At 37.5% G+C, this 14,416-nt stretch overlaps 1 protein-coding gene across 5 annotated transcripts in view; it reads right to left on the reverse strand.

Annotated features, from left to right (window-relative positions):
- The window catches only part of NEDD4 (NEDD4 E3 ubiquitin protein ligase), a 158,408-nt gene that overhangs the window by 63,197 nt on the left and 80,795 nt on the right, over positions 1 to 14,416 (reverse strand). The gene's annotated exons all lie outside the window — the stretch shown is intronic.

Below are 14,416 nucleotides of genomic sequence, written 5' to 3' on the forward strand. Positions count from 1 at the left end.
GAGGTGGTGCAACCTCTTCCCTACACTTGTCCCCAGCCTTCCCCATCTGTTACTGACCTTTTTTCCCCTCTAGTGACCAGAAGCTACTCTCCCATCCTTGGCATATGGAATCCACCACTTGGAATATGCACAGCTGGTAAAGTTTGACAGACAGTATATTAGGCTTGAATCTCTATTACTCAAGTCCCACAAGAGTACAACCATGATCTCTAATGGCAAGTACCTTCAAATTAAAGAAATACATCCACGAGAGGTGAAATCCACAACTTACGTAGACTTAGATTCAGATAAAACTACCCCACTTAGTAGTTTAAATATAATCTAAGAATGTTTAAACAATGTTTAAAAGGAAGGTTAAAATAATTCCTAAGTTTTGCCATATGGTGCAGGGCCTACAATGCCTTGTACATGGTTAAGAAGTCATTATTTAGCTCATTGTTAGGTTAACTGCTCCAGCTTCCAATTTAATCATCCTTCAAGGTAACTGAATCTGAAATTTATAAGCCACTGAACTTCATGTTAAATATTTTTCTTCAGTGTACTAAAAACCAGCTAGTACTTAGTGAGTCTGGAGAACATTGCTGACAATTCAAAATTTATCAAAGTTTTCGGTCTACAGATTAGGTCTTTTTTTTTTAATAAGCTGCTTTATTGTCTTTTTAATTAATTAATTAATTAATTAGGCTGCTCTGGGTCTTATTTGAGGCACATGGGATCTTCGTTGCCACGTGTGGGATCTTCGCAGCATGCGAACTCTTAGTTGCAGCATGAGGGATCTAGTTCCCTGACCAGGGATCGAACCCCAGCCCTCTGCACTGGGAGCATGGAGTCTTAGTCATCTGACCACCAGGGAAGTCCCAGTCTACAGACTACTTCAATGAGGGGATCCTCCTGCAGACTCCCCTGATTCATGGGCAAACAGCCTTGAAGTTACAATCATTTCAACTCTCCTTAAGTTCAAACCATTATATACATATATATATGTTATTTGACTGCCTTGCTAAGACTGGCCTACCAAAAGTTGGGACGATGGCTTCCATTTTTTTGTATTTCACAACAAAACACATTTAAAAAGCAAAATCTGCTCGTTGGTGTTTCAATAGCATTTTCCCTAATCAACAACAAATAGTATTAAGCACAAACAATGCACAGTGACTGGCAAATACTTTCAAAGATTTATTATCAGTAAAATGAGCACATTTGGACAAGACTTGAAGGGACTGGCCAAAGAATACGTCTCAACAAAAACAAAATAATTAATTATCAAACGACTCCCAAAAAGGTTTTCCTCTTCTTTTTCTTCTTCTTTTTCTAGGGAGGTGGGGTGGTAAACCTTGGTACAAGACTACTTATAGAGTGATAGGATGAAATGTTTTCTCTAACAGTTTTCACTTTTTGAAATGAATAATGCTTTCTAAGTTTTTTTTAAATTCAGAAGTAGAAACGGATTATTCTTATAATTTGATTACTAATTATCTGATAAAGTGTAACTTTAGCTGATCTATAAATAGTTTTTAAAGTTTCTCCCAGAATTGAAAGCTCATATAATGTTTATTGAAGAATATAATGTATCAGTGAAAACGGGGAGGGGGTAAGGATGTGGGTTACTGTTGTTTAAGAAAATAAGAACTCAATGGAGTTCTTTAAAACCAAATCTTTTGGGACTTCCCTGGTGGCGCAGTGATTAAGAATCTGCCTGCCAATGCAGGAGACATGGGTTCAAGCCCTAGTCTGGGAAGATCTCACATGCCATGGAGCAACTAAGCCTGCACACCACAAATACTGAGCCTGCGCTCTAGAGCCCGTGAGCCACAACTACTGAGCCCGTGTGCTACAACTACTGAAGCCCATGCGCCTAGAGCCTGTGCTCCACAACAAGAGAAGCCACTGCAACAAGAAGCGCGCACGTCGCAATGAAGAGTAGCCCCTGCTCACTGCAACTAGAAACCCCACATGCAGCAATGAAGACCCAATGAAGCCAAATAAAAATAAATAAATAAATAAATTTATAAAAAACAAACAAACAAACAAAACAACCAAATCTTTCTTGCTTAAACAGCAGGCAGGTACCAGTGCAGAAAAATAAGGCCACTGGGATGTGGTTCTGCTCCACCCACATCAGCTACCAAGCACTGTAGCTTTAGGCGCCTTCCTCAATACACTGGAGCACTGTCAAAGTTATAGGGGTATCAATGGCTTGCTGCTCAAAATGTAATGTTCCAGAGGGACCCTGGCCAACAGAACTTTCTGCAATAAGAGAAATATTCTATATCTATGCTGTCTAATGCAGTAGTCATTGATTACATGTGGGTATTGAATACTTGAAATGTGTCTAGTGCAAATGAGGTTCAGAATTTTAAATCTGATTTCATTTAAATTAATTTAAATATCACGAGCTATATGTAGTTACTGTATTGAACAGTGAAGTTCTAGAAAAATTTTCAGTAAAACAGTACTTTCTGGTTTTATGACTGATTTTTAGTTCTTGCTCTGGGATTAATAAGTATGCCCAGAGTTGACTGATTCCCCCACCATACTGTATTTGGAATTAGGACTCTTTTTTTTTTTTTTAAATTAGGTTGGTTCATCATAGCTAAGGAAAGGTTGAGTTAAGCTTTTTAAGTACGCTCCTGAGAAAGAAGTCACCCTAAGAAAAGAAGGACAAACTGCAGTCCAGTGGGATGCAGTAGTACCCCAAAGTGACAATCCCCGAAAATATAGTAGCAATGATGACAGGACAAGCAAGCATTTGTTTAAGACTGTGTGGGAGCCATCCCTTGGAAACTCCAGCCATATTTAAGAATACTTCATAGCTGCCTGGGATCTTTTCTGGGCAGAAAAGAATGGGTAAGTCATGAAACTTGGGTTATAAACATTATTTTGTCTCCACTGGTACCCTTTGTCTGATGAAGCTTGGGAAGACTCAGGTTATATGTATTGAATAAAGAGATTTGACTGGCTTCCATCAGTATAACATATTTCAGCAGTTTTATCACCTGTCTGATAAAGTTTTAAAATGACAATCCTGGATGATATCCAAGTTAAGTTTAGAAAGTTAACAGTAATCCTAAGAGTCAAATACATACTATTTTAAGGGAAAGGGAAGAATAGCTATAAGACAGACACCAGATGGACAAAACTGAATTGCTTATATGAATCATTTAAAATTCAGTTTTAATGAATTTCCTAAAGAGAGTAACAAGATAAATGTGAAATTACAAGAGCTGAGTTACTTAGCTTTTACCTTATCGATAACTGCCAACCAAATATTTCAATATAAAGATAAATGGGAATCCTGCAGCCTGTGGAACAAAAACCACATTCACAGAAAGATAGACAAGATTAAAAGGCAGAGGACTATGTACCAGATGAAGGAACAAGATAAAACCCAGATAAATAACTAAATGAAGTGGAGATAGGCAACCTACCAGAAAAAGAATTCAGAATAATGACAGTGAAGAGGATCCAGAACCTCGGAAAAAGAATGGAGACAAAGAACGAGAAGCTGCAAGAAGTGTTTAAAAAAGATCTAGAAGAATTAAAGAACAAACAGAGACGACCAATACGATAACTGAAATGAAAAATACACTAGAAGGAATCAATAGCAGAATAACTGAGGCAGAAGCATGGATACGGGACCTGGAAGACAGAATGGTGGAATTCACTGCTGCGGAACAGAATAAAGAAAAAACAATGAAAAGAAATGAAGACAGCCTAAGAGATCTCTGGGACATCATTAAATGCAACAACACTCGCATTATAGGGGTCCCAGAATAAGAGAGAGAGAAAGGACCAAGAAAATATTTGAAGAGATTATAGTTGAAAACTTCCCTAACATGGGAAAGGAAATAGCCAACCAAGTCCAGGACGCACAGTGACTCCCATACAGGATAAACCCAAGGAGAAACACGCCAAGACACATAGTAATCAAACTGGCAAAAATTAAAGACAAAGAAAAATTATTGACAACATCAAGGGAAAAATGACAAATAACATACAAGTGAACTCCCATAAGGTTAACAGCTGATTTCTCAGCAGAAACTCTACAAGCCAGAATGGAGTGGCATGATACACTTAAAGTGACGAAAGGGAAGAACCGACAATGAAGATTACTCTACCCAGCAAGGATCTCATTCATGTTTGATGGAGAAATCAAAAGCTTTACAAACAAGCAAGAACTAAGAAAATTCAGCACCACAAAACCAGCTCTACAACAAATGCTAAAGGACCTTCTCTAAGTGGGAAACACAAGAGAAGAAAAAGAACTACAAAAACAAACGCAAAACAATTAAGAAAATGGTAATAGGAGCATACATATTGATAATTACCTTAAACGTGAATGGATTAAATGCTCCAACCAAAAGACACGGGCTTGCTGAATGGATACAAAAACAAGACCCATATATATGCTGTCTACAAGAGACCCACTTCAGACCTAGGGACACATTCAGACTGAAAGTGAGGGGATGGAAAAAGATATTCCATGAAAATGGAAACCAAAAGAAAGCTGGAATAGCAATACTCAATAAGATAAAATGGACTTTAAAATAAAGAATGTTACAAGAGACAAGGCAGGACACTATATAATGAGCAAGGGATCAATCCAAGAAGAAGACAAAAAATTATAAATATATATGCATCCAACATAGGAGCACCTCAACACATAAGGCAACTGCTAACAGCTATAAAAGAGGAAATCGACAGTAACACAATAATAGTGGGGGACTTTAACACCTCACTTACACCAATGGACAGATCATCCAAAATGAAAATAAATAAGGAAACAGAAGCTTTAAATGACACAATAGACCAGATAGATTTCATTGATATTTATAGGACATACCATCCAAAAACAGCAGATTACACTTTCTTCTCAAGTGCACATGGAACATTCTCCAGGAGAGATCACATCTTGGGTCACAAATAAAGCCTCAGTAAATTTAAGAAAATTGAAATCATATCAAGCATCTTTTCTGACCACAACGCTAGGAGATTAGAAATGAATTACACGGGAAAAAACATAAAAAACACAAACACATGGAGGCTAAACAATACGTTACTAAATAACCAAGAGATCACTGAAGAAATCAAGGAGGAAATAAAAAAATACTTAGAGACAAATGACAATGAAAACACAGCAATCCAAAACCTATGGGATGCAGCAAAAGCAGTTCTAAGAGGGAAGTTTATAGCTATACAGGCCTGCCTCAAGAAAAAAAAAAACTCAAATAAACACTCTAACCTTAAACCTAAAGGAACTAGAGAAAGAAGAACAAACAAACCCCAAAATTTGCAGAAGGAAACAAATCATAAAGAGCAGAGCAGAAATAAATGAAATAGAAACAAAGAAAACAATAGCAAATATCAATAAAACTAAAAGCTGGTTCTTTGAGAAGATAAACAAACTTGATAAACCATTAGCCAGACTCATCAAGAAAAAGAGACAGAGGACTCAAGTCAATAAAATTAGAAATGAAAAAGGAGAAGTTACAACAGACACTGCAGAAATACAAAGCATCCTAAGAGACTAGTACAAACAACTCTACGCCAATAAAATGGACAACCTGGAAGAAATGAACAAATTCTTAGAAAGGTATAACCTTCCAAGACCGAACCAGGAAGAAAGAGAAAATATGAACAGACCAATCACAAGTAATGAAATTGGAATTTTGATTAAAAATCTTCCAACAAACAAAAGTCCAGGACCAGATGGCTTCACAGGTGAATTCTATCAAATATTTAGAGAAGAGCTAACACCCATCCTTCTCAAACTCTTCCAAAAAACTGCAGAGGAAGGAACACTCCCAAACTCATTCTATGAGGCCACCATCACCCTGATACCAAAATGAGACAAAGATACTACAAAAGAAGAAAATTACAGACCAATATCACTGATGAATTAGATCCAAAAATGCTAAACAAAATACTAGCAAACAGAATCCAAGAACATATTAAAAGGAGCATACATTGTGATCAAGTGGGATTTATCCAAGGGATGCAAGGATTCTTCAATATACGCAAATCAATCAATGTGATACACCATATTAACAAACTGAAGGATGAAAACCATATGATCATCTCAATAGATGCAGAAAAAGCTTTCAACAAAATTCCAAACACATTCATGATAAAAACTCTCCACAAAGTGGGCATAGGGGAAACCTACCTCAACATAATAAAGGCCATATATGACAAACCTATAGCAAACATCATTCTCAATGGTGAAAAACTGAAAGCATTTCCTCTAAGATCAGGAACAAGACAAGTATGTCTACTCTCGCCACTATTATTCAACATAGTTTTGGAAGTCCTAGCCTCAGCAGTCAGAGAAGAAAAAGAAATAAAAGGAATACAAATTGGAAAAGAAGAAGTGAAACTGTCACTGTTTGCAGATGACATGATACTATACATAGGGAATCCTAAAGATGCCTACAGAAAACTACTAGAGCTAATCAATGAATTTGGTAAAGTTGCAGGATAAAAAATTAACGCACAGAAATCTCTTGCATTCCTAGACAATGATTAAAAATCTGAAAGAGAAATTAAGGAAACACTCCCATTTACCACTGCAACAAAAAGAATAAAATATCTAAGAATAAACCTACCTAGGGAGACAAAAGACCTGTATGCAGAAAACTATAAAACACTGATGAAAGAAGTTAAAGATGATACCAACAGATGGAGAGATATACCATGTTCTTGGATTGGAAGAATCAATATTGTGAAAATGACTATACTACCCAAAGTAATCTACAGATTCAATGCAATCCCTATCAAATTATCAATGGCATTTTTTATGGAACTAGAACAAAATATCTTAAAATTTGTATGGAGACACAAAAGACCCTGAATAGCCAAAGCAGTCTTGAGGGAAAAAAACCGAGCTGGAGGAATCAGACTCCCGGACTTCAGACTATACTACAGAGCTACAGTAATCAAGACAATATGGTACTGGCACAAAAACAGAAACATAGATCAATGGAACAAGATAGAAAGCCCAGAGATAAATCCATGCACCTACGGTCAACTAATCTATGACAAAGGAGGCAATGATATACAATGTAGAAAAGACAGTCTCTTCAACAAGTGGTGCTGGGAAAACTGGACAGCTACATGTAAAAGAATGAAATTAGAACACTCCCTAACACCATACATAAAAATAAACTCAAAATGGATTAGAGACCTAAATGTAAGACTGGACACTATAAAAGTCTTAGAGGAAAACATAGGAAGAACACTCTTTGACATAAATCACAGCAAGATCTTTTTTGATCCACCTCCTAGAGTAATGGAAATAAAAACAAAAATAAACAAATGGGACCTAATGAAACTTAAAAGCTTTGCACAGCAAAGGAAACTACAAACAAGATGAAAAGACAACCCTCAGAATTGAAGAAAATGTTTGCAAATGAATCAATGGACAACGGATTAATCTCCAAAATATATAAACAGCTCATGCAGCTCAATATTGAAAAAAACAATCCAATCAAAAAATGGTCAGAAGACCTAAATAGACATTTCTCCAAGAAGACATACAGATGGCCAAGAAGCACATGAACAGCTGCTCAACATCACTAATTATTAGGGAAATGCAAATCAAAACTACAATGAGGTATCACCTCACACCAGTTAGAATGGGCATCATCAGAAAATCTACAAACAACAAATGCTGGAGAGGGTGTGGAGAAAAGGGAACCCTCTTGCACTGTTGGTGGGAATGTAAATTGATACAGCCACTATGGAGAACAGTATGGAGGTTCCTTATAAAACTAAAAATAGTATTACCACATGGCCCAGCAATCCCACTGTTGGGCATATACTCAGAGTAAACCATAATTCAAAAAGACACATGCACCCCAATGTTCATTGCAGCACTATTTACAATAGCCAGGACATGAAAGCAACCTAAATGCCCATCAACAGACGAATAGATAAAGAAGATGTGGTACATATATACAATGGAATATTACTCAGCCATAAAAAGGAATGAAATTGAGTCATTTGTTGAGACGTGGATGGATCTAGAGCCTGTCATACAGAGTGAAGTAAGTTAGAAAGAGAAAAACAAATATCGTATATTAACACATATATATGGAACCTAGAAAAATAGTACAGATGAACCGGTTTGCAGGGCAGAAATTGAGACAGATGTAGAGAACAAACGTATGGACTCCAAGGGGGGAAAGCAGCGGTGGGTGGGGGTGGTAGTTTCATGAATTGCGAGATTGGGTTTGACATGTATACACTGATGTGTATAAAATGGATGACTAATAAGAACCTGCTGTATAAAAACATAAATAAAATAAAGTTCAAAAATTCAAAGAAAACCAAAAACAAAAAAAAATAAATTAAAAAAAAGATAAATGGGCACACTAGAATATGTTTCCTTTTTTAAAAGTAATCTTTTGTTGAAAACATTAAAAAATACAGATAACAGTTAGGAGATTATTTGATTCCTAAAGATCAATAATAAAATAAAAACCAAATTATAATGTGACTTTCACAAAATAAGATATTTATTTTAATGTCTTCAAATATTATAAGCTTATTTAAATGAAAACAATGTTATCAGTAAAAAACTGTGATATTTGAAAACAACTATTAATAGACAATCTGAGTAGGCCTATATCTACAAACTGAATCAGTAATTAATAACCTAAAAATACAGAAAGCACCAAGCCTGGATGGATATACTGGTGAATTCTACAAAACATTTAAAAAAGAAATTATACAGTTCTTTCAGAAGACAATTACACCAAACTCTTTCAGAAGACAGAAGTAAGGGAATACTTCCTAACTCGTCTATGATGCCAGCATTACCTTGATACCAAAGCTAGATGAAGACATTATATAAGAAAAGAAAACCACAGACCAATATCTCTCACGAACATAGATGTAAAAATCCTCAAAAAAGTATTAGCAAATTAAATCCAACCATGTATAAAAAGAATTATACACCACAACCAAGTGGTATTTAGTTCAGGTTTGCAAGTTATTTCAACATTCAAAATTAATTAATGTGATCTATCATATCAACAGGTTAAAGAAGAAAAATCACATGTTCATATCTAGGTGCAGGAAAAACATTTAACAAAAACCAACACCAATTCATGATAAAAACTAGGAACGGAGAGGAACTTTCTCAACTTGATAAGGAACATCTACAAAAAACCTACATCTAACATCATACTAACTGGTGAGAAACTAGATGCTTTACCACTATGACCAGGAACAAGTAAAGGGTATCCCTCTTCACCACTCCTTTTCAACACTGTACTGAAGTCTTAGTTTATATAATAAGACAAGAAAAGGAAATAAAAGGTATATAGGTTGGGAAAGACGAAATAAAACTGTTTATTTGCAGATGACATGATCATCTTTGTAGACAATTTAAAAAAATGACCAAAAAACTCCTGGAACTAATGAGGAATTATAGCAAGGATACAAGGTTAATATAGAAAAGTCAATTGCTTTCCTATATACCAGTGAACAAGTAGAATTTGAAATAAAAAAACACAATACCATTTAGAATAGCACTCCCCAAAATGAAGTACTTAAGAGATAAACAAAATACATACAAGATCTATATGAGGAAAACTACAAAACTCTGATGAATGAATTTGAAGAAGAATTAAATACATGGAGAAATATTCTATGCTCATGGATAGGAAGACTCAATATCGTCAAGATATCAGTTCTTCCAAATTTGATTTATAAATTCACGGCAATCCCAGTCAAAATCCCAGCCAGTTATTTTGTGGATGTTGAAAACTGATTCTAAAGCTTACTATATGGAGACACAAATCACCCAGAATAGCCAACAAAATATTAAGGGACAAGGACGAAGTTGGAGGACTGACAGTACCTCGCTGTACAACTACAATATTCCAGTGTGCTAACGGTGAAAGAATAGACAAATAGAACAGTGGAACAGTATAGAGAGCCCGGAAATAGACCCATATAAATATGTGGGTTTTTTGACAAAGGAGCAAAGTCAATACAATGCAGAAAAGATAGTCTCTTCAACAAGTGGTGCTGAAACAACTGGACATTCACATGCAAAAAAATGAATCTAGACACAGACCTTACACCCCTCATAAAAATTAACTCAAAATGGTTCACAGACCTAAATGTAAAACTATATAACTCCTACAAGACAACATAGGAGAAAATTTAGATGGACTTGGGTATGGTGATGACTTTTTAAATATAATACCAATATATTATGATAAATATAATACCAAATATAATATTTCTTTCATGATCCATGAAAAAATAACTGATAAACTGGACTTCAATCAAATTAAAAAATTTCTACTCTGTGAAAGACACGGTCAAGAGAATGAAAGACAAGCCACAGACTGGGAGAAAATATTTGCAAAGGACACATTTGATAAAGGATTATTATCCAAAATATACAAAGAATGCTGAAAACTCAACAAGAGGAAAACAACACGATTAAAATATGGGCCAAAGACCTTAGCAGACACCTCACCACAGAGGATATACAGATGGCATACAAGCATATGAAAAGATACTCCAGGGCTTCCCAGGTGGCGCAGTGGTTGGGAGTCCGCCTGCCGATGCGGGGGACATGGGTTCGTGCCCTGGTCCGGGAAGATCCCACATGCCGCGGAGCGGCTGGGCCCGTGAGCCATGGCTGCTGAGCCTGCGCGTCGGGAGCCTGTGCTCCGCAATGGGAGAGGCCGCAACAGTGAGAGGCCCGCGTACCGCAAAAAAAAAAAAAAAAAAGCTACTCCATATCATATGTCATCAGGGAACCGCAAATTAAAACAACAGCAAGATACCATAGCACACATATAAGAATGGCCAAATCCAGAACACTGACAACACCAAATGCTGATAAGGATATGGAACAATAGGAACTCTCATTCATTGATGGTGGGATTGAAAAATTGTAGAGCTACTTCAGAAGACAGTTGGGCGGTTCTCACAAAATTAAACTTACTCTTATCATATGATCCAGCAATCACACTCCTTGGTATCTACCCAAAGGAATTGAAAGATTATGTTTGCACAAAAACCTGCACACAGATATTTACAGCAGCTTCATTCACAACTGCCAAAACCTGGAAACAACCAAGATGTCCTTCAGTGAATGTACAAATAAACTGAGGTACATCCAGACAATGTAATATTATTTAGCACTACAAAAAAAAACCAGTTATCAAAAACCACGAACCAGTTATCAAGCTATGAAAAGAGATGCACAAAACTTAAATGAGTATTAGTAAGTGAAAGAAGCCCAACTAAAAAGGCTACATACTGTATGATTTCAATTATAAGACATTCTGGAAAAGGCAAAACTATGGGGACAGCAGAAAGACCATGGTTGCCAGGGGTTACACGATGGACGGATGAAAATGCAAAGCACAGAGGACTTTTAGGGCAGTGAAACTACTCCGTATGACACTATAATTGTGGATACATGACATTATAAAATTGTACAAACCTACAGAATGAATACCACCAAGAATGAACCCTAAAGTAAACTATGGACTCTGGATGATAATGATATGTCAATGTAGATTTATTAATTGTAATGAATGTACCACTTTGGTGGGGGATATAGATAAAGGAGGAGGCTGCATAGGTCAGGGTAAGGAGTGTATAGGAAATCTCTGTACCTCTGCTCACTAATGCTGTGAAGCTAAAACTGCTCTAAAAAATGAAGTCTATTGAAAAAACAAACAAACACAAACCGTCTTTAGAGAGGTCTGGAATTGTTTAGTCTAAATGAACAAAAAGAATCTATCACTGAGACCCGACACCTTGCCCTCAGGCAATTGTACCTGACAGGGAATCCCCTGACAGGAGGCCACCCCTCAGGCATCTCCAGGACCAAGGAGAGAAGTCCCCCGACTGGTGGCCTGGCCCTCAGTTGACTCTGACAGGACAGCTGGCCGAGCCATGTGGCTGACAGGGTCTTGGTGCTCCGGCCGGGTGTCAGGCCTGAGCCACTGATGTGGGAGAGCCGACTTCAGGACACTGGACCACCAGAGACCTCCCGGCCACATGTAATATCAATCAGCAAGAGCTCTCCCAGAGATCTCCATCTCAAAGCTAAGACCCAGCTCCACCCAAAGGCCAGCAAGCTCCAGTGCTGGATGCCCCATGCCAAGCAACTAGTAAGACAGGAACACAATCCCACCCATTAGCAGAGAGGCTGCCTAAAATCATACTAAGTTCACAGACACCCCAAAACACACCACTGGATGCAGCCCTGCCCACCAGAAAGACAAGATCCAACCCCAGCCCCCAGAACACAGGCACCAGGCCCCTCCACCAGGAAGCCTACCAAAGCCATGGAACCAACCTTACCGACTGGGGGCAGACACCAAAAACAACGGGAACTACAAACCTGCAGCCAGTGAAAAGGAAACCCTGAACACAGTAAGTTAAGCAAAATGAGAAGACACAGAAATATGCAGGAGATGAAAGAGCAAGGTAAAAACCCACCATACCAAACAAATGAAGAGGAAATAGGCAGTCTACCTGAAAAAGAATTCAGAGTAATGATTGTAAAGATGATCCAAAATCTTGGAAATAGAATAGAGAAAATAAAACAAAAGTTTAACAAGGACCTAGAAGAATTAAAGAACAAACAAACAATGAGCAACACAATAAATGAAATTAAAAATTCTCTAGAAGGAATCAGTAGCAGAATAACTGAGGCAGAAGAACGGATAAGTAACCTGGAAGGTAAAACAGTGGAAATAGCTACCACAGAGCAGAATAAAGAAAAAAGAATGAAAAGAATTGAGGACAGTCTCAGAGACCTCTGGGACAACATTAAACACAGCAACATTGAATTATAGGGGTCCCAGAAAAAGGACAACAAGAAAGTGTCTGTGAAAATATTTGAAGAGATTATAGTTGATAATTTCCATAACATGGGAAAGGAAATAATTAATCAAGTCCAGGAAGCACAGAGAGTCCCATACAGGTTAAACCCAAGGAGAACCAAGCCAAGACACATATTAATCAAACTATTAAAAATTAAATACAAAGAAAAATCATTAAAAGCAGCAAGGGAAAAGCAACAAATAACATACAAGGGTATCCCCATAAGGTTAACAGCTGATCTTTCAGCAGAAACTCTGCAAGCCAGAAGGGGCTGGCAGGGTATATTTCAAGTGATGAAAGGGAAAAGCCTACAACCAAGATTACTCTACCCAGCAAGGATCTCATTCAGATTTGATGGAGAAATTAAAACATATACAGACAAGCAAAAGTTAAGAGAATTCAGGAGGAACCAAGATGGTGGAGTAGAAGGATGTGCTCTCACTCCCTCTTGCAAGAACACCAGAATCACAACTAGCTGCTGAACAAGCATCGACAGGAAGACACTGGAACTCACCAAAAAAGATACCCCACATCCAAAGACAAAGGAGAAGCCACAATGAGATGGCAGGAGGGGCGCAATCACAGTAAAATCAAATCCCATAACTGGTGGATGGGTGACTCACAGACTAGCAAACACTTATACCACAGAAGTCCACCCACTGGAGTGAAGGTTGTGAGCCCCACGTCAGGCTTCCCAACCTGGGGGTCCAGAAACAGGAGGAGGAATTCCTAGAGAATCAGACGTTGAAGTCTAGTGGGAATTGATTGCAGGACTTTGACAGGACTGGGGGAAACAGAGACTCCACCCTTGGAGGGAACACACAAAGCAGTGTGCACATTGGGACCCAGGGGAAGGAGCAGTGACCCCAGGGGAGACTGAACCAGACGTACCTGCTACTGTTGGTCTCTACAGCTCTACAACAAATGCTAAAGGAACTTCTCAAAGTGGGAAACACAAGAGAAGAAAAGGACGTACAAAAACAAACCCAAAACAATTAAGAAAATGGTAATAGGAACATACATATCGATAATTACCTTAAACGTGAATGGATTAAATGCTCCAGCCAAAACACACAGGCTTGCTGAATGGATACAAAAACAAGACCCATATATATGCTGTCTACAAGAGACCCACTTCAGACCTAGGGACACATTCAGACTGAAAGTGAGGGGATGGAAAAAGATATTCCATGCAAATGGAAATCAAAGAAAGCTGGAGTAGCTATACTCATATCAGATAAAATAGACTTTAAAATAAAGAATGCTAAAAGAGACAAGGAAGGACACTACATAATGATCAAGGGATCAATCCAGGAAGAAGATATAACAATTATAAATATATATGCACCCAACACAGGAGCACCTCAATACATAAGGCAACTGCTAACAGCTATAAGAGAGGAAATCAACAGTAACACAGTAATAGTGGGGGACTTTAACACCTCACTTACACCAATGGACAGATCATCCAACATGAAAATAAATAAGGAAACAGAAACTTTAAATGACACAATAGACCAGATAGATTTCATTGATATTTATAGGACAT

The sequence above is a fragment of the Monodon monoceros genome, unplaced genomic scaffold (assembly GCF_005190385.1).
Source record: "Monodon monoceros isolate NGI ecotype Baffin Bay Population unplaced genomic scaffold, NGI_Narwhal_1 Super_Scaffold_21, whole genome shotgun sequence".
NCBI classification, from domain to species: Eukaryota; Metazoa; Chordata; class Mammalia; order Artiodactyla; family Monodontidae; genus Monodon; species Monodon monoceros.